Consider the following 22,000-nt stretch of genomic DNA (forward strand, 5'->3'; position numbering starts at 1 on the left):
GGTAGCCACAGTCTAATACCAGCCCACGAATCCATCTCTAGAAGCCTACTTTGTTATCTGATTGTTTGTTATTGCATCTAGTCTTGTTTATTTTCATTTGTTTCTGTCTTAAGTTGTTAAAATTGCTTCTGTTCTTCGTATAAACCCACTCGACCTAGCCACTCGATCAGACACACGGTCGAGTGCTTGATCGAGCACCTTCGGGTTGTTCTAGTTTAATTTCTGTTTCATTTTACCTTTCTTTACTGTTTTGTTCACATCTTTTGCATCTTTTGCTATCCATTTTGACCATTATTGCATAGCTTTAGGACTGTTCTTGCATTAGAGTTTAGTTGCATTGTATTTGCATCTTTTCATGCATAAACATGTGATTTTGGAGCTTAAGGAGCATGGAAGCAATGCTGAGGAGAAGTGTTTAAGTAAAATCAAAATCTAGTGAAAGGATGGGAAGTAAAAAATTGTTGTTGAAGATGGTTCTGGTTAAAGAAAAGAAAAGAAAGAAAATAAAAGTCTAGCAAAATGCTTATATGTCTTAAGAATAAGAAGAAAAGATAACCATAGCAAATAAGTAAGAACCCCCATTCCACTAGAAAGATCAAGTAAGAAACCTCTCCTAAGACTTTAAAATCAAAAGAGAAAAGGGTGAAAGAGAAGAGAAGAAGTTAAAGGGTAGCACTAGGATCAATTGGGTTTAGATTGATAGGATAAACACTTTGGGTGCCTTTGGGTAGACAAGGTTTTGTTGTTGTATGTGTCTAAGTAATCTTACCTTTAGCATTTTTCTAAAGCTCAATCCATTTTTATGAGAGAACCTTGATATTGATAAGCCCCACTCTAAAAAGAGACCATGATTGTCTCTAAACCTTTTACTACCAAGCCAAATGAGTTTAAGCATTGCATAGAATTGATTCATGTTCTTGATTAATGAATGTTAAAGGAAATGGTTGATTTGAATGCATGTGGACATCTAAGGCTCAAATCAGTAAAGGTTGTGATATGGTTGTCTAAAATCTTTATGTACAGCTCATTCAACTTGCATCATAGTACTGGTAACTTGGACATTGATTCTAGATGGTCTATTTGCAAGCTTTAGGAGCTGAGATCCCACTTTCAAACCTCACCTACCTTCTTTTGTCTTGTTCATTTGCTTGAGGGCAAGCAAATACTAAGTTTGGGGGTATTGATGTTCATATATTTTACCATGTTTTCCCTTAATATATTCACATCTTTTGCATCTTTGCTATCCATTTTGACCATTATTGCATAGCTTTAGGACTGTTCTTGCATTAGAGTTTAGTTGCATTGCATTTGCATCTTTTCATGCATAAACAGGTGATTTTGGAGCTTAAGGAGCATGGAAGCAATGCTGAGGAGAAGTGAAGCAATCATGAGGAGAAAACAAGAGAGTTAAGGCTGAAGAACCAAGGTCCGGAGTCCTACTCGATCGCCCACTCGACCAGACACTCGACCGTGTGCTGAGAGGGACTTGATCGAGTGGGAGGAGCACAAGAGGAGCCAACTTGACCGGTCACTCGACCGAGCACCAGGTCGAGTTGGTCGAGCCGCCTGGCTATTTTGTCTTTTAGCGTTTTTAGGGCTTCCACTACTTTTTGTATAAAAGGGCTTGTACCTGCAGCCACCAAAGAGTCCAGCTTTTTAGAGAGTCAAAAACCTCGTTTTTACCTTTTTGGGAATTATTCCTTTTGCACTTTTATATTTTAGATCTTGTACCTTCTTGAAGGAGAAAAACAAAGAATTCTTGGATTTTGTTGGTTCCATAACTTTCAAGATATTAAGAATTCGTGTTTGATTCCTTCTTCAATATTGTAGATCTTTGCTTTATCTATCTAATCATGCAAGTTTCATCATTTTCTGGGTTTATGACTTTGATGTTCATCATGTGTTCTTGTGAGTAGTTGCTTAGGATCTAAAGGATGGGTTAGGCTGGGTTGTGTTTGAGGTTTGTTTGATTTGGTCAAGCTTGATTGTTGTAGATCTCTTATAGGCTAGATGTTCTTAATGCTGGTCCTATAACTGAGAGGGTAGGATCTGATTTCAAGCATCTTAGCATCACACCAATGTCTAAGGAGCATAGATAAGGCTAGATCTAGAGACTATCATTAGGCTTGCTAAGAGATTAGAAGTCCTGTTTGATTTTTGACATATTGCTTAATGCGTGCTTGTGTAGATTCTTTACTTTGTGAGAACAAGTCTAGAGATGCATGAGTTTGATTGTTTCTTGCCATGAAAGTGGATTAAACATGTCTTAGAAATATATGTCTAGAGATTAGCTCAAGTTGTTTGAGATTTGTTGACCAAGTTAGATGACCTCAATCATTAGTCCAGCCCATGAATCCCTCCTTAAGACCTTCCTTGTTTATTGATTTCTTAGCTTAAATCCTGTTGTTTGATTGTTGTTTGATTCGTTTTGGTATTGCTCTGTTTTTCTTGTGTTGCTCTGTTTTGCGTATTTGTCCAGCTCGACCCTGCACTTGATCTACACTCGATTAAGTGCTTGCTCGAGTTCCAACTCAGAACTTGTGTTTATGATTTGTGTTTGTCCTGTTTCATTCAAGTTGCATTTCTGTTGCATTCATTTAGTATCTTGTTCATTACTTACCTTGCATTAGTTCAATACTTGCATTACCATAGTTTCTATTTCTGTTTTAGCTTCATAATTGTCATAATCATTCTGTTCCATTTGCATTTAGCTCCTAGTTCTTGTAGTTTTACTTTCTGCACTTTACATTTCATCATAGGATTGTTAGTGACAGACAACCTTTACATCTGGCTTGACTTAGACATGTATGCACATCCTGATTGCTTGCAAACACTCAGATTGGATTGACACCTCTTATACTACAACTGCATAAGGGGAATTGAAACACCCTGCCATCCATTCATTCATAAGTCATCATTCCATACATCATTCATCACCATACCAAACATATGTGTTTTAATTTGGCGATGTTGCCCATTTGAGTTTGTTTTGTGACATTTAGGATCATTATTAGTCTAAGATTAAGTTCGTTTATACACTTGTGAAGTTACTGAACTCGAATCTTCTTTTGCTTGGCTGTCTTGAGTTTCAGGTACCCACTCGACCACCCACTCGACCACCACTCGACCGAGTAGTGATCGAGCACTTGATCGAGTCAAAAGCTGGATACAAATTGACATCACTTCCCAGTCGACTCGACCACCCACTCGAGCCTGCGCTCGACCGTGTACATGTTCGAGTCTGTACTCGAGTTTGTTGATGCACACAAGGTCAAAAGGCAAAGACAATCTTCAAAGGCCTATTGACAACATCCACAGGCTACAAAAGGGTTTGAGACATAAGCAAAGCAGAGTAGTTCAGGAAAAAGAAGAACAAGTAGTCATGGAGCAGCAAGATAACCATGATGAAAGACCTAGACACATTGGTGCTGGGGATGCACCTAACACACACAACCAAAGAGCTGGTATTGTGCCTCCTGCAGTTACCAATAATAATTATGAAATCAAGAGTGGATTGATCTCCATGATACAAGCCAACAAATTTCATGGGTTGCCAATGGAGGATCCTCTAGATCACCTTGATGAGTTTGACAGGATATGTGGACTCACAAAAATCAATGGAGTGAGCGAAGATGGCTTCAAGTTAAGGCTATTCCCATTTTCCCTTGGAGACAAAGCTCATCTTTGGGAGAAGACTCTTCCTACTAGAGCAATAACCACATGGGATGCATGCAAGAAAGCTTTTCTGGCCAAGTTCTTCTCCAATGCAAGGACTGCTAGGTTGAGGAATGAAATTTCTGGGTTTGCTCAAAGGAATAATGAGAGCTTTTGTGAAGCTTGGGAGAGGTTTAAAGGATTCCAAACTCAGTGTCCCCACCATGGATTCAACAATGAGTCTTTGCTCAACACTTTGTACAGAGGAGTTCTACCCAAGATTAGAATGCTACTTGATATAGCCTTCAATGGAAAATTTCTCAACAAGAATGTGGAAGAAGGCTGGGAGTTGGTAGAGAATATTGCTCAATCATATGGTAATTATAATGAAGATTATGATAGAACCATAAGGATCACCTCCACTGATCAAGAGGACAAATACAAGCAGGATTTAAAGATGGTCAATAAGAATCTTGACAAGATTCTCCTAAGCCAATCAAAAACCATTCACTTCATTGGTGAAGAAGAAGCTCCAGTCCAAGAAGGAGATAGGGAGTTTGCTGAGTTGTGTTATATGCAGAACCAAGGAGGAGGATACAAAGGCTACAACCAAGGTGGAGGATTCAAGCAGAACAACCTCTCTTATAGGAGCACCAATGTAGCCAACCCTCAAGACCAAGTCTATCCACCTCCTCAGCCTCAACAACAGAACAACTATGCACCCAAGCAGCAGCAACAAGTGTTCCAGCCCCAATTGTGTCCCCCACAAGGGTTTCAGACTAACCAAGGCCAGGAACAAGACCTAAGAGCAATGATACAACAGCTGTTGATTGGGCAAACTGATGGAAAGATTGAGGAAGCTAAACAATTTGCTGAGTTGAATCAAATGTTAACATCACAGTATAATGATCTCAATATGAAGTTTGAAGGTCTGAACTCAAAAGTGAAGTATATGGAGAGCAATATAGCATCTACTTCAGCAACAAAACCCACCCAACTCCCTGGAAAAGCAGTTCAGAACCCAAGGGAGTTTACTGCCAAAGCCATTCATATCTTTGAAGAAGAAGTCACTGAGGACAGTGAAGTTCAAGTTGGGGAGGATTGGTCATTTCTTGAAGCTCAGAGTGAAGTTTGTGCAAAGCAGACTGAATCCGGTATTGCCCTCGACCCGGTGCTCGAGCAAGCACTCGACCGAGTGAGTGTTCGAGTGGTCGATCGAGCTGAAGAGTCAGAAGCTGTCAAGCCTGCTAAGTACATCCCTCCTGCTTACAAACCGCCTCTACCATTCCCAGGGCTTTTCAAGGCACAAAAGCTTAAGGAACTAAGGGAAATCAATTAGAAAAAAGAAATGTTGGCTTTGCAACAAGAGGAAGAGAAAGCTTTGAAGGAAGAGGTTGTGATTGAGAAACAAGAAGAAGTGATGGCCATACAAGAGATCATCATTTCTTACCAAGAAGAAGAGAGAGGACCTGCCTTGGAACCGTATGATCCATATCCTCTCTATAAGGATTTTTTGCTTGATTTATCAAAGAATAAGGCTCAAGCGCAAGATGAGAAGGATCTTGAAGACCTTGGAGGAGTTATCATCCCAATTAAGCTTAAGGATCCAGGTCCATTCTATCTGCCTTGCACACTTAGCTATCTTCACTACAACCAGTGCTTATGTGACTTGGGAGCATCTATCAGTGTGATGCCCTATTCTATAGCACAAAAGCTTGGGCACACTGACTTCAAGTCCACCAACCTTCATATATGCCTAGCTGATGGTTCAAACAGAGTTGTGGTTGGCAAGTTGGAGAATATTCTAGTCAAGATAGGAAGAGCAAGGGTTCATACAGATTTTGAGAGAAAAGAGATGATGGCTAAGCAACAAGAGGAAGAGAAGGCTTTGAAGGAAGTGGTTGTGATTGAGAAAGCTGTGGTTGAGGAAGTGTTGGCCATACAAGAGATCACCATTGCTTACCAAGAAGAAGAGAGAGGATCTGCCTTGGAACAGTATGATCCATATCCTCTCTACAAAGATTTTTTGCTTGATTTGTCAAAGAAGAAGGCTGAAGCTCAAGATGAGAAGGATCTTGAGGACCTTGGAGGAGTTATCATTCCAATCAAGCTTAAGGATCCAGGTCCATTCTATCTGCCTTGCATACTTAGCTATCTTCACTACAACCAATGCCTTTGTGATTTGGGAGCTTCAACAAGTGTGATGCCATACTCCATAGCACAAAAGCTTGGGAGAACTGATTTCAAATCCACCAACCTTCATATATGTCTAGCTGATGGGTCAAACAAGGAGATAGTTGGAAGGTTGGAGAATGTTCCAGTCAAGATAGGGAAGGCAAGGGTTCACACTGATTTTGTGGTGTTGGAGATGGACAAGGAACCTGAAGATCCAATCATTCTTGGAAGGCCATTCCTAGCCACTGTTGGAGCAGTTATTGATGTCAAATAGGGTCTTGTGACCTTAAACATTGCTGAAGATATAGCCATGAAGTTTAACATCTATAACCCAACCAACCTTCCTACCATTGATGATCAACCTTTTACTATCAAGGACAAAGGAGGTCAAGAAGGTTCAAGTGGTGAAGCAACTCCAAAGGCTAAGCTCTCCTTTCAAGATGATTCTGTGGAAAAGCTTAAGAGGTCAGTTCAAGAGTTGACTAGTATGGTTGAGGATCTTCAAGTTAAGCTGAACAAGAGGTCCTTAAAGAAAGCAAGACCAAGGCTCAAAATCAAGAAGAAACATGGTTTGTGTGTTAAGGGTGAGGTGATCAAGGATCAACTTCACAGTGATTAAGAGGTTCCAGGGAGGATTTCATCACCTCCTTGGTATCTAAACAAGGTTTAAAAAGGACACCAAAGTCAAGCTTAGTGACTTTAAACAAGCTCACTAGGGAGGAAGTCCCTAAGGTATCCATGTACATATTGTTTAAGGTCTTTGGTATTTTGATTTTGTTTTGGTATTTTCACGATCAGGGAAGCAAGGGAGACCAGATAGAAGAGGAAAAGAAGACTCGGCAGCCAGCTCGACCCCCCCCACTCGAGCACGTACTCGACCGAGTCCCGGTCGATTCCCATCGTCGAGCTGCCCCAATCTCCACCTCCAAGTCACCAACAAGACCCCAACTACTCCTATGACAGCATGCAGATGGATATGGACAACTACTTCCACAATCCCTAAGGTACCACTATCACCTTCACTTGTAGATATCATTGCATTTGACATTGTGTTTTGTTTTTTGTTTTTCATCTTGAATCCTCAATCAAATTTCTTTCACACAGGGACTGTGTGATTTAAGTTTGGGGGAGGGTTTGAGATAGCATTTGACATTGTGTTTTGTGATTCTTATTTCAAATTTTTAGCATCATCATGTTAATACTTGCATAGCATCTAAGGCATAGAAAACCCTAAAAATTTGAAATTTTTTGCAAAAATCTTTATAAAAAAAGAGTGTTCATGTAGTTTGCACTGCACATTAGGATCTTGTTTAGCATGTTTCATGTAGGATTGTATAGTATTTTCATTAGGGATCTATGATGAGTATTCCCTTGTTAGCTTGTTTATTCACTAGACTAGGATCAATGCCCAAGTTAATAGTACTTTGATGCTAGTTGAGTGGTTAGAAGAATAAAATTGAACCAAGCCTTGAATTCCTACATTGCATTTGGTCTAAATTGAAGCATGTTGAGATTTGAAACCATTTCCTATTTATAAGAACCTAATATTGACTTTCAATTATCAATGTGTGCATTGCTTTAAACTCATGGATACCATATACATATTTGGATCATCTTCTTCTTTTTTACCACTCTTGTTGATCCAAGTAGCTGATTGAATCATTAGAATCAGTTCCCCTACCCCTAAACCAAACTTTCTTTCAAGCCATGTTTATTCTTGTGTGTGTGAGGCCTATTTTTGGGATTGAGCTTGGTAGAAAGTGTTAGGTTTGAACTGACAAGAGTAAAGCCTTGTGTAGTTCTAGTTTGCATTTTTCAAACTAGATAGGACTAGGTGGTTCACTTGTTGGGTTTGGGACTTGGCTGTTATGAAAAGAAAAGAGGAAAAAGAGAAAGAAAAGGTTAGAGTCTTTAGGAGGGGAATGTGTTTAAGTAAATTTAAAGTCTAGTGAAAGAATGGGAAGAATAAGGTTGTTTAAAGATGGTTCTAGTTAAAGAAAAGAAAGAAAGAAAAGAGAAGTCTAGCAAAATGCTTATATGTCTTAAGAATAAGAAGAAAAGAGAACCATAGCAAATAAGTAAGAATCCCCCATTCCACTAGAAAGATCAAATAAGAAACCTCTCCTAAGACTTTAAAACCAAAAGAGAAAAGGGTGAAAAAGAAGAAAAGAAGTTAAAGGGTAGCACTAGGATCAATTGGGTTTAGATTGATAGGATAAACACTTTGGGTGCCTTTGGGTAGACAAGGTTTTGTTCTTGTATGTGTCTAAGTGTTCTTACCTTTAGCATTCTTCTAAAGCTCAATCCATTTTTTTTTTTTTTTATGAGAGAACCTTGATATTGATAAGCCCTACTCTAAAAAGAGACCATCATTGTCTCTAAACCTTTTACTGCCAAGCCAAATGAGTTTAAGCATTGCACATAATTGATTCATGTTCTTGATTAATGAATGTTAAAGGAAATGGTTGATTTGAATGCATGTGGACATCTAAGGCTCAAATCAGTGAAGGTTGTGATATGCTTGTCTAAAGTCTTTAAGTATAGCTCATTCAACCTGCATCATAGTGCTAGTAACTTGGACATTGATTCTAGATAGTCTATTTGCAAGCTTTAGGAGCTGAGATCCCACTTTCAAACCTCACCTACCTTCTTTTGTCTTGATTATTTGCTTGAGGGCAAGCAAAGATTAAGTTTGGGGGTGTTGATGTTCATATATTTTACCTTGTTTTCCCTTAGTTTATTCACAACTTTTGCATCTTTTGCTATCCATTTAGGCCATTATTGTGTAGCTTTAGGACTAATCATGCATTAGAGTATAGTTGCATTGCATTTGCATCTTTTCATGCATAAACAGGTGATTTTGGAGCTTAAGGAGCATGGAAGCAATGCTGAGGAGAAGTGAAGCAATCCTGAGGAGAAAACAAGAGAGTTAAGGCTGTAGAATCAAGGTCCGGAGTCCAACTCGACCGCACCACTCGACCACCACTCGACCGTGTGCTGAGGAGGACTCGACCGAGTGGAGAATGCACGAGAGAAGCCAGCTCGACCAGCCACTCGACCGAGCACTGGTCGAGTTGACCGAGCCGTTGACTACTTTGACTTTTTGTATTTTTAGGGCTTCCATCTCACCTCCTAAATAAGGCCCTTGTACCTGCAGCCACAAAAGAATCCAGCTTTTTAGAGAGTCTAAAACCTAGTTTTTACCTTTTTTAGATTTTTCCTTTTGCACTTTCTTTTATTTTTAGATTTTGTACTTGTTTGAGAGAGAAATACTAGATTCTTATATTTTGTTTGTTTCATAACTTTCAAAGTATTAAGATTTCGAGTTTTATTCCTTCATCAATATTGTAGATCTCTGTTTCATCTTTCTAATGATGCAAGTTTCATTATTTTCTGGGTTTTTGACATATTTCACCATGTGTTCTTGTGAGTAGTTTGCTTAGGACCTTGAGGATGGGTTAGGCTGGGTTGATCTTGTGGTTTGTTTGATTTGGTCAAGCTTGATTGTTGTGGATCTCTTCTAGGCTAGATGATCTTAATGCTGATCCTATATCTGAGAAGGTAGGGTTTGATTTCAAGCATCTTAGCATCACACCAATGTCTAAGGAGCATAGATAAGGCTAGATCTAGAGCTTACCATTAGGCTTGCTAAGAGATTAAAAGTCTTGTTTGGTTTGAGATGTATTGCTTAATGCATGCTTGTGTAGATTCTTTACTTTGTGAGAACAAGTCTAGAAATGCATAGGTTTGATTGTTTCTTGCCATGAGAGTGGATTAAACATGTATTAGAATAGTATGTCTAGAGATTAGCTCAATGTTTGCTTGAGATTTGTTGACCAAGTTAGATAACCACAATGATTAGCTCAGCCCATGAATCCCTCCTCAAGGCCTTCTTTGTTTATTGAAATCTAAGTCTAAATATCAATGCTTGCTTGTTGTTTGATCAGTTTTTGCATTGCTCTGTTTTTCTTGTGTTGCTTTGTTTTCACGTTTAAGTATAGCTCGACCACGTACTCGACCTACACTCGGTCGAGTGCTGCTCGAGTTCATCCCCAGAACTTGTGTTTTTAATTTGTGATTGTCTTGTTTCATTCCTGTTTCATTTCCATTGCATTCACGTAGTTTCCTGTTCATTGCTTGTCTTGCATTAGTTCATTAGCATAGTGTCTATCTCTGTTCTAGTTTCATTATAGCTTTAATTTGTCTGTTCTGTTTGCATTTAGTATCTTGTTCTAGTTGTTTTTACTTTCTGCATTTCATATCTCATTTTAGGATTGTTAGTGACAAACAATCTTTACAATTGGCTTGACTTAGACTCATATGCACATCTTAATTGTTCACAATCATTCAGATAGGATTGACACCTCTTATACTGCAACTGCATAAGGGAAATTGAAACATCCTGACTTCTATTCATTCCATACATCATCATTCCATACATCTTTCTTTCACCACACCACAAAGAAAGTCAGTTTCAGTGTTAAGGGTGAGGTGATCAAGGATTAGACTCACAGTGATCAAGAAGTGCCAGGAAGGATTTCATCACCTCCTTGGTATCTAAACAAAGCCTAAGAAGGCAACCAATGTCAAGCTTAGTGACTCTAAACAAGCTCACGAGGGAGGAAGTCCCTAAGGTATCCTTTGTAGATATGCTTTATTTTCTTAGTAGTTTTGATGTGTTTTCTTTTATGTTTGTGTTGGGCAGGCCTTTTAATGAAAGTGTAGATAGATGGGTATGAAGAGATATGGACTTGGGGAAGGAGATTCGCAAGCCCACTCGACCAGCCCACGAGAGGTACTCGACCGAGTTGGCAAAGAACTAAGGCCCACTCGATTCCCATTTCTCTAGAATGGTCGAGTGGAGGGAAGAAAAAGAAGAAAAATTTGAATTTTCAAACTTTGGTCAAGGAGCTCGACCACGTGCTGGTCGAGTGTAGGCTCGAGTGGCAGCAAAAAGCAGGTCAAAGATTCTCATTTCAAATTTGAATGGTATGGACGCTCCACCCTTGTCTCATTGTGTCATTAGCTTCTTTAAATAGAGCCTTACACGATCCTATATCTCTCACACTCTCTCATTTGCTCAAAACAACTAAAATCAAGTTTTAAAATCTCTCTCAAAGTTCATCTTTTGCTCAAGCTTAGCTCTTTTAAGGTTTTGGGTCACTAACCTATTAAACTTAAGCTTTGAGTCTATTCCCTTCAGTTCTATTCGAAAATGTCTTCAAGGATTACTAGGAAGTCTCAACAAGCGGCTGCAAGATCCATGGAACGTTGTGATGATTGCCTACAATCAAGAGGAGAAGCTGGAAGAACCACTCAACGCCCCACTCGAGCAAGCACTCGACCGAGTGGTAGTCCGAGTGGTCGATCGAGTCAGATGCCGTGTTCAAGAAATCAGTCAGTTGAAGAAGATCCTGAGAGAACTGAAAGTGAAGAAGAAAGGGAGCCAACTCTTAGTGAGTTCATGAGGAGAAACAAGGCCAAAGGGAAGAGGCCAGCAGTTGAGATTGAACAAGAGGAGGTTGAGAGTGAGAGTGAAGAAGAAGATGAAGAAGAAGAGGGAGAGGATGATGGAGAAGCAGAATCTTGTGGTTTGACAAAGAGGCAACTTTATGAAGCCTTCATGAGAATGGAGTTCCTGGGGACTAGATATCCACACATGGAAACCATGAAGAAGCTAGCCATTGATGAAGATGTGGAGTATCTTTTTGAAAAGAGCAACTTAACCAAGTTCATGGGGCTTTGCATGGAGGGTTACAAGGAAGAAAGTTGTGAGTTTCTAGCCACAATCAAGCTGCACACATATGCAAGGAAGGATGATGAGTTTGGAGCTGGTCATATTGCCTTTACTATCAAGGGGAAGAAGTATGAGCTTCCAATGAAGAAGATAGCCAATATCTTTGGCTTTGCAGTTGGGAGTATTAGGAGCTTAATGATACCAAGAGTAGAGCTCTTTGCTGTTTGGGAAACCATTGGAGACAACATCACTTACTCATCCTCCAAGACCAAAAGTTCAAAGATAAGAAGCTCAGTCCTAAGGTACTTCCACAAGGCCTTAGCAAACACCTTCTTTCCTAGGAAGGAAACTGGAAATCTCAATGAGGGTGAGCTCAAGATGATTGATATGGCCCTCAATGGAATCATCCTTAAGGCAAGAGATGGAACCATCATTCTTGGGACCACTGTGGAGACTGACCTTGCAATGGTGCTCATTGACCACATGATATATTTGAGAAGTTGGGTAGGCAAGCTATAAAACAAAGGGTCAAGAGGAGCCTTAGCCATTGGAGGCATCATCACTCCAATACTACAAGCTGCCAAGGTCCCACTTAGAGGAGAGAAAGTTTTGCCAAGATGGATTGACTCAAGCTACCTCACCTCTACTCTCATATTGGCCAAGGAAATGCATCAAGGAAATCACATTTTCAACTTTGAGCTTCCAACAGTTGGGAAAAAACAGTTGATCTTACCTAACCAAGAGCATACCACCATTCAAGAAGGAGTAAACATTGACTTTTGGCCAGCTGATGAGTTCTTGTTTGATGGGATAGTTCACGTTAGAGTTGATGAAGCTGGAGATGTGCAAATGGCTGATGGGGAGGAGCAGTTTTACTTTGAGGATTATGAGCCCAACCCAAGAGATAGTAGAGGAGTGAGGGAGACTAGCAAGAGGTTGACACTCTTACAAAGGTGGAACAAGTGGCATGGGAAGAAGTTTGATAAGCTAAAGAAGAAGGTGGGCAATATGGCTAAGTCCATCAAGAGCCTAAAGAAGGAGATTGCTGAGTTGAAGAGTGGAAATTCTTCACCAACACCATCTAGCCCTTTGAGGAGGAGTAGCTCAACTAGAGCACTTTCAAGAGTTGAAAACCCTGTGGAACCAGCTAGAGCCTCCATGTACGAGCCAATTCAGAGGAAGAGGAATTCAAGTAGCCGAGAACAACAATTTTCGAGGCACTCGACCGGGTCACTCGAGCACCCACTCGACCGAGCACCCCAGATGCACTCGGCCGAGTTCCAGCCCAGATCACCTTATGGCTTCCCACCTCCAGCTGCTTATCCAGGATATCCAGGTTACCCTCCCATCCCACCCCATCACTCTACCAGCAGTTCTACCAGCAGCAAGGTCAGAATTTTGACACTCGCGGTCCAGCTCGACCCCCCCACTTGAGCACGTACTCGACCGAGTCCCAGTCGGTTCCCATCGTCGAGCTGCCCTAATCACCTTCTCCAAGTCACCAACCATACCCCAACTACACATTTGACAGCATGAATGAGGATGTGGAAAGCTTCTTCTCCAATCCTTGAGGTACCACTATCACCTTCACTTGTAAATATCATAGCATTTCATATTGTGTTTTGTTTTTGGTCTTGAATCCTCTTACAAATTTCTTTCACACAAAGGACTGTGTGATTTAAGTTTGGGGGAGGGTTTGAGATAGCATTTGATGTTGTGTTTTGTTTTCTTATTTCAAATTTTTAGCATAATCATGTTAGTATTTGCATAGCATCTAAGGCATAGAAAACCCCTAAAAATTTGAAAATTTTTGCAAAAATCTTTATAAAAAAAAAAGAGTGTTCATGTAGTTTGCATTGCATAATAGCATCTTGTTTAGCATGTTTCATGTAGGACTGTTATATTTGCATTAGGGATCTATGATGAGTTTTGCCTTGTTAGCTTGTTTAATTCACTAAACTAGGATCAATGCCCAAGTTAATAGTACTTTGATGCTAGTTGAGTAGTTAGAAGCATAAGATTGAACCAAGCCTTGAATTCCTGCATTGCATTTGGTCTAAATTGAAGCATGTTGTGATTTGATGCCATTTCCTACTTATAAGAATTTAATATTGACTGTTAAATATCAATGTGTGCATTGCTTTAAACTCATGGATATCATATACATATTTGGATCATCTTTCTCCTTTTTACCACTGTTGTTGATCCAAGTAGCTGATTGAATCATTAAAATCAGTTTCCAATACCCTTAACCAACCCTTCTTTCAAGCCATGTTTATTCTTGAGTGTGTAAGGCCTATTTTGGGATTGAGCTTGGTAGAAAGTGTTAGGTTTGAACTGACAAGAATAATGCCTTGTGTAGTTCTAGTTTGCATTTTCCAAACTAGATAGGATTAGGTGATTTCATTGTTGGGTTTGGGATTTGGTTGTTTGAAAAAGAAAGAAAAGAAAAGAGGAAAAGAGAAAGAAAAGGTTAGAGTCTTTAGGAGGGGAATGTGTTTAAGTAAAATCAAAATCTAGTGAAAGGATGGGAAGTAAAAAATTGTGGTTGAAGATGGTTCTAGTTAAAGAAAAGAAAAGAAAGAAAAGAAAAGTCTAGCAAAATGCTTATATGTCTTAAGAATAAGAAGAAAAGAGAACCATAGCAAATAAGTAAGAATCCTCCATTCCACTAGAAAGATCAAATAAGAAACCTCTCCTAAGACTTTAAAATCAAAAGAGAAAAGGGTGAAAGAGAAGAGAAGAAGTTAAAGGGTAGCACTAGGATCAATTAGGTTTAGATTGATAGGATAAACACTTTGGGTGCCTTTGGGTAGACAAGGTTTTGTTCTTGTATGTGTCTAAGTGTTCTTACCTTTAGCATTCTTCTAAAGTTCAATCCATTTTTATGAGAGAACCTTGATATTGATAAGCCCCACTCTAAAGAGAGACCATCATTGTCTCTAAACCTTTTACTACCAAGCCAAATGAGTTTAAGCATTGCATAGAATTGATTCATGTTCTTGATTAATGAATGTTAAAGGAAATAGTTGATTTGAATGCATGTGGACATCTAAGGCTCAAATCAGTAAAGGTTGTGATATGGTTGTTTAAAATCTTTAAGTACAGCTCATTCAACTTGCATCATAGTACTAGTAACTTGGACATTGACTCTAGATGGTCTATTTGCAAGCTTTAGGAGCTGAGATCCCACTTTCAAACCTCACCTACCTTCTTATGTCTTGTTCATTTGCTTGAGGGCAAGCAATGACTAAGTTTGGGGGTATTGATGTTCATATATTTTACCATGTTTTCCCTTAATATATTCACATCTTTTGCATCTTTTGCTATCCATTTTTGACCATTATTGCATAGCTTTAGGACTGTTCTTGCATTAGAGTTTAGTTGCATTGTATTTGCATCTTTTCATGCATAAACAGGTGATTTTGGAGCTTAAGGAGCATGGAAGCAATGCTGAGGAGAAGTGAAGCAATCATGAGAGTTAAGGCTGAAGAACCAAGGTTCGGAGTCCTACTCGACCGCCCACTCGACCAGACACTCGACCGTGTGCTGAGAGGGACTCGACCGAGTGGGAGGAGCACAAGAGGAGCCAACTTGATCGGTCACTCGACCGAGCACCAGGTCGAGTTGGTCGAGCCGCGTGGCTATTTTGTCTTTTAGCGTTTTTAGGGCTTCCACTATTTTTTCTATATAAGGGCTTGTACCTGCAGCCACCAAAGAGTCCAGCATTTTAGAGAGTCAAAAACCTCGTTTTTACCTTTTTGGGAATTATTCCTTTTGCACTTTTATATTTTAGATCTTGTACCTCCTTGAAGGAGAACAACAAAGAATTCTTGGATTTTGTTGGTTCCATAACTTTCAAGATATTAAGAATTCGTGTTTGATTCCTTCTTCAATATTGTAGATCTTTGCTTTATCTATCTAATCATGCAAGTTTCATCATTTTCTGGGTTTATGACTTTGATGTTCATCATGTGTTCTTGTGAGTAGTTGCTTAGGATCTTGAGGATGGGTTAGGCTGGGTTGTGTTTGAGGTTTGTTTGATTTGGTCAAGCTTGATTGTTGTAGATCTCTTCTAGGCTAGATGTTCTTAATGCTGGTCCTATAACTGAGAGGGTAGGATCTGATTTCAAGCATCTTAGCATCACACAAATGTCTAAGGAGCATAGATAAGGCTAGATCTAGAGACTATCATTAGGCTTGCTAAGAGATTAGAAGTCTTGTTTGATTTTTGACATATTGCTTAATGCCTGCTTGTGTAGATTCTTTACTTTGTGAGAACAAGTCTAGAGATGCATGAGTTTGATTGTTTCTTGCCATGAGAGTGGACTAAACATGTCTTAGAAATATATGTCTAGAGATTAGCTCAAGTTGTTTGAGATTTGTTGACCAAGTTAGATGACCTCAATCATTAGTCCAGCCCATGAATCCCTCCTCAAGACCTTCCTTGTTTATTGATTTCTTAGCTTAAGTCTTGTTGTTTGATCGTTGTTTGATTCGTTTTGGTATTGCTCTGTTTTTCTTGTGTTGCTCTGTTTTGCGTATTTGTCCAGCTCGACCCTGCACTCGATCTACACTCGATCGAGTGCTTGCTCGAGTTCCAACCCAGAACTTGTGTTTATGATTTGTGTTTGTCCTATTTCATTCAAGTTGCATTTCTGTTGCATTCATTTAGTATCCTGTTCATTACTTACCTTGCATTAGTTCAATACTTACATTACCATAGTTTCTATTTCTGTTTTAGCTTCATAATTGTCATAATCATTCTGTTCCATTTGCATTTATCTCCTAGTTCTTGTAGTTTTACTTTCTGCACTTTATATTTCATCATAGGATTGTTAGTGACAAACAACCTTTACATTTGGCTTGACTTAGACATGTATGCACATCCTGATTGCTTGCAAATATTCAGATTGGATTGACACCTCTTATACTACAACTGCATAAGGGGAATCGAAACACCCTGCCATCCATTCATTCATAAGTCATCATTCCATACATCATTCATCACCATACCAAACATATGTGTTTCATTACTCTTGTTTATTTTATATTCTGCACTGTTTACATTTGTTTATCTTGCATTTAGTTTCTGTTGTAAGTACTTTACATTCTGCATTTTACATTATTGTCTTAGGATTGTTAGAAATCAATCATCATCATAATTGGCTTAACTTGGATCACTGTTCACATCCTGATTGCATACACTTCAGACAATTCACACACTTTATGGATTGACATCTCTTATACTACAACTTCATACGAGAATTGAAACCTCTTCCACCTGATCATCACTGCTTATATGTCTGTTTGATTCTGCATCATTCATTCATATTCATATTCATTCTCACCCATAGAAAAATGATGTTTCACTGATCGTGGACATGGACTTTGTCGTCGACGCGGACATGGTCGTTGTAGAGGCAGAAGCCCAGCGGTTAGTGATACTGTGGACCAGAGTGCGATAGTTGAGGGTGACGGCGAGTCGCAGGGCTTCCAGGAGGGGGCCATGAGTGTGTAGGCGCTGATGGAGTCGATGTGGGCGGTTGATGTTCATATATTTTACCATGTTTTCCCTTAGTTTATTCACATCTTTTGCATCTTTTGCTAGCCATTTTCATCATTATTGTGTAGCTTTAGGACTAATCATGCATTAGAGTTTAGTTGCATTGCATTTGCATCTTTTCATGCATAAACAGGTGATTTTGGAGCTTAAGGAGCATGGAAACAATCCTGAGGAGAAGTGAAGCAATCTTGAAGGGAAAGCAAGAGAGTTAAGGCTGAAGAACCAAGGTCCAGAGTCCAACTCGACCAAGCACTCGACCGAGTGGGTAGATGGACTCGACCGAGTGGAGTGTGCACGAGAGAAGCCAGCTCGACCATGGACTCGACCGAGCACTGGTCGAGTTGAACGAGCCGTTGACTACTTTGACTTTTTCTATTTTTAGGGCTTCCACCTCCTCACCTATATAAGGCCTTGTACCTGCAGCCACCAAAGTGTGCAACTTTTTAGATATTCCCTAAACCTAGTTTTTACCTTTTTTAGTTTTATTCCTTTTGCATTTTTATTTTTAAGATCTTGTACTTCCTTATGAAAGAAGACTAGATTCTTATATTTTGTTGGTTCTATAACTTTCAAGATATTGATAATTTGAGTTTCATCCTTTCATCAATATTGAAGATCTTTGTTTAATCTTTCTAATAATGCAAGTTTCAATATTTTCTGGGTTTTTGACTTTGATCACCATGTATTGTTGTGAGTAGTTTCCTTAGGATCTTGAGGATGGGTTAGGATGGATTGATCTTGTGGTATGTGTGACTTGGTCAAGCTTGATTGTTGTAGATCTCTTCTAGGGTAGATGATCTTAATGCTGATTCTATATCTGAGAGGGTAGAGTCTGATTTCAAGCTTCTTAGCATCACACCAATGTTTAGGAAGCATAGATAGGGCTAGATCTAGAGCTTACCATTAGGCTTGCTAAGAGATTAGAGGTCTTGTTTGGTTTGAGATGTATTGCTTAATGCCTGCTTGTGTAGATTCTTTACTGTGTGAGAACAAGTCTAGAATTGCATAGGTTTGATTGTTTCTTGACCATGAGAGTGGGAGAAACTTGTCTTAGATTAATATGTCTAGAGGTTAGCTCAAAGTTTGCTTGAGATTTGTTGACCAAGTTAGATAACCACAATGATTAGTCCATCCCATGAATCCATCCTCAGGACCTTCTTTGTTTATTGAAATCTTAGTCTTAATCCTGTTGCTTGCTTGTTGTTTGATTGGATTTAGCATTACTCTGTTTTTTTTGCATTGCTCTGTTTCTGCGTCTAGTCTAGCTCGACCACCCACTCGACCTACACTCGGTCGAGTGCTGCTCGAGTTCATCCCCAGAACTCTGTGTCTATGATTTGTGTTTGTCTTGTTTCATTCCTGTTTCATTCCAGTTGCATACATTTAGTTTTCAGTTCATTAATTATCTTGCATTAGTTCATTAGTAGTAGTCTCTGTTTCTGTTCTTGCTTTATCACTGTTTCAATCATTCAGTTTCATTTGCATCTAGTTGTTAGTTCTTGTAGTTTATTTTCTGCATTTTACATTTTCTTCCTAGGATTGTTAGTGACAAACAATTTTTACATTTGTCTTAACTTAGATTCATATGCATATCTTAATTGTTCACAAACACTCATTTAGGATTGATACCTCTTGTACTGCAATAGCATAAGGGGAATTGAAACACCCATCCATCATTCCATTCATATCTCACCATTGCATACATCATCATTCACACCACAAAAAAAAACTTGTTTCAATTTGGCACCGTTGCCCATTTGAGTGTGTTTTTGTGACATTTAGGATCCATATTAGTCTAAGATTAAGTTCTTTTATACGCTTGTGAGGTTGCTGTACTCGAATCTTCTGTTTCTGGGTTGAAGTTCCATTTCAGGTACCACTCGACCAGTCACTCGACCACCACTCGACCGAGTCGTGATCGAGCACCTGCTCAAGCCAGAAGCTGGATCTCTATAACCATCATTTTCCAGTCGACTTGACCTCCTACTTGAGCCTGTGCTCAGTCGCTTGCCTAGCAAAAATCGTTTGTGTGTGTTAATGCACACAAGGTCTAAAGGAAAGGACAATCTTCTTAGGCCTATTGACAACATCAACAACAAGACCAAGAGTTTAGGAGCTAAGCAAAGGAGAGTTGTTCAGCAACAACAAGAGGTTATAGTAGCTATGGATCAACAGGATCAGGTTCAGAGACCAAGGAACATTGGTGCTGGAGATGCACCCAACACTCACAACCAAAGAGCTGACATTGTGCCACCAACTGTTGCCAACAACAACTTTGAGATCAAGAGTGGATTGATCTCAATGATTCAGGCCAATAAATTCCATGGATTGCCTATGGAGGATCCACTAGATCATCTTGATGAGTTTGACAGAATCTGTGGTCTTACCAAGATCAATGGAGTAAGTGAAGATGGTTTCAAGCTGAGGTTGTTCCCTTTCTCACTTGGGGACAAGGCTCATTTATGGGAAAAGACTCTCCCTACTGGTGCAATCACTACTTGGGATGCATGCAAGAAGGCTTTCTTGGCCAAGTTTTTCTCCAATGCTAGGACAGCAAGACTAAGGAATGAGATCTCTGGATTTGCTCAAAGGAGTAATGAAAGCTTTTGTGAAGCTTGGGAGAGATTCAAGGGATACCAAACTCAATGTCCTCATCATGGTTTCAGTGTGGAGTCTTTGTTGAGCACATTGTATAGAGGAGTGCTTCCCAAGTTCAGAATGCTTCTTGATACAGCCTCCAATGGAAACTTCCTCAATAAGAATGTGGAAGAAGGCTGGGAGTTAGTAGAGAACCTTGCACAGTCTGATGGGAACTACAATGAGGACTATGACAGAACCATAAGGTCATCATCAACTGATCAAGAAGACAAGTACAAGAAGGATCTGAAAATGGTGAATGAAAAGCTTGATAGGATCTTGCTAAGTCAGCAAAAGTCTATTCACTTTGTTAGTGAAGAGGAGCCTCCAGTTCAAGAGGGAGAGAATGAGTTTGCTGAGTTATGCTATATGCAAAACCAAGGAGGCTTCAAGGGTTATAACCAAGGAGGGTTTAGGAACAATAATCTGTCCTATAGGAGCACAAATGTGGCCGGCCCACAAGATCAAGTCTACCCTCCTCAACAGCCTCAACAGCACCAAAACTATGTCCCCAAACAACAGCAACAGGTGTTCCAGCCCCAGTTGTGTCCCCCACCAGGGTTTCAGACTAACCAAGGCCAGGAACAAGACCTTAGAGCCATGGTACAACAGCTGTTGATTGGTCAAACACAAGGGAAGATAGAGGAAGCCAAACAGTTTGCTGAGCTACACCAAAGGCTCACATCTCAATACAATGATCTGAATATGAAGTTTGAGGGTCTGAATTCCAGAGTTAAGTACATGGAGAGTAACATAGCCTCTTCTTCAGCTCCAAAACCCAACCAATTCCCTGGAAAAGCTGTCCAAAATCCAAGGGAGTTCACAGCCAAAGCCATTCAAGTTCATGAGGAAGAAGCCACTGAGGACAGTGCAATTCAAGTTTGGGGGAATTCATTAGTTACTGAAGCCCCAAGTGATGTTTGTAACAAGCAATTGGAGCTCGCACCTGAGCTCGACCATGGACTCGAGCAGCCACTCGATCGAGTGCGTGCTCGAGTGGTCGATCGAGCTGGACAGTCCGAGGCTGACAAACCTGCCAAGTACATTCCTCCTGCCTACAAGCCTCCTCTTCCATTCCTAGGACGTTTCAAAGCACAAAAGATTAAGGAGTTTAGGGAAATCATTGAGAGAAAGGAGATGATGGCTAAGCAACAAGAGGAAGAGAAGGCTTTGAAGGAAGTGGTTGTGATTGAAGAAGCTGTGGTTGAGGAAGTGTTGGCCATACAAGAGATCACCATTGCTTACCAAGAAGAAGAGAGAGGACCTGCCTTGGAACAGTATGATCCATATCCTCTCTACAAAGACTTTTTGCTTGATTTGTCAAAGAAGAAGGTTGAAGCTCAAGATGAGAAGGATCTTGAGAACCTTGGAGGAGTGATCATTCCAATAAAACTTAAGGATCCAGGGCCATTTTACTTGCCTTGCACAATCAGTTACCTCCACTACAATCAATGCCTTTGTGATTTGGGAGCTTCAACAAGTGTCATGCCATATTCCATAGCTCAAAAGCTTGGGAGAACTGACTTCAAATCTACTAAACTCCATGTGTGCCTAGCTGATGGGACAAATAGAGAGGTAGTTGGGAGGTTAGAGAATGTCCCAATCAAGATAGGAAGAGCAAGGATCCACACTGACTTTGTGGTGATAGAGATGGACAAGGAGCCTGAAGATCCAATCATACTAGGGAGGCCATTCTTAGCTACTGTTGGAGCAGTTATTGATGTCAAGGAAGGTCTTGTGACCTTGAACATTGCTGAAGATGTAGTTATGAAGTTCAATATCTACAATCCAACCAACCTTCCCACCATTGATGACCAGCCTTTTACTATCAAGGACAAAGGTGGTCAAGAAGGGTTCAGTGATAAGGCAACTCCAAAAGCTGAGCTCCCACTTCAAGAGGATTCTGTGGAAAAGCTTAAGAGGTCAGTTCAAGAGTTGACTAGTATGGTTGAGGATCTTCAAGTAAAGCTGAACAAGAGGTCTTTGAGGAAAGCAAGACCAAGGCTCAAAATCAAGAAGAAATATGGTTTGTGTGCTAAGGGTGAGGTGATCAAGGATCAACTTCACAGTGACCAAGAGGTTCCAGGGAGGATTTCATCACCTCCTTGGTATCTAGATCAAGTCTAAGAAGGAAATCAAAGTCAAGCTTAGTGACTTTAAACAAGCTCACTAGGGAGGAAGTCCCTAAGGTATCCTTTGTAAATATGGTTTAATTTGTTAGTAGTTTTGAT

At 39.9% G+C, this 22,000-nt stretch overlaps 2 non-coding genes across 2 annotated transcripts; both read right to left on the reverse strand.

Annotated features, from left to right (window-relative positions):
• Positions 1–3,778: 3,778 nt before the first annotated feature.
• On the reverse strand, positions 3,779–3,885 carry LOC147929646 (small nucleolar RNA R71). The gene has a single exon (XR_015579053.1). It is a non-coding gene; the product is annotated as a small nucleolar RNA R71 (small nucleolar RNA).
• A 15,803-nt stretch (positions 3,886–19,688) lies between these two features.
• On the reverse strand, positions 19,689–19,795 carry LOC147929647 (small nucleolar RNA R71). Its single transcript, XR_015578977.1, has one exon. It is a non-coding gene; the product is annotated as a small nucleolar RNA R71 (small nucleolar RNA).
• Positions 19,796–22,000: the final 2,205 nt, after the last annotated feature.

The sequence above is a fragment of the Camelina sativa genome, chromosome 13 (genome assembly GCF_030686135.1).
Source record: "Camelina sativa cultivar CO46 ecotype springtype chromosome 13, ASM3068613v1".
Taxonomy (NCBI): domain Eukaryota; kingdom Viridiplantae; phylum Streptophyta; class Magnoliopsida; order Brassicales; family Brassicaceae; genus Camelina; species Camelina sativa.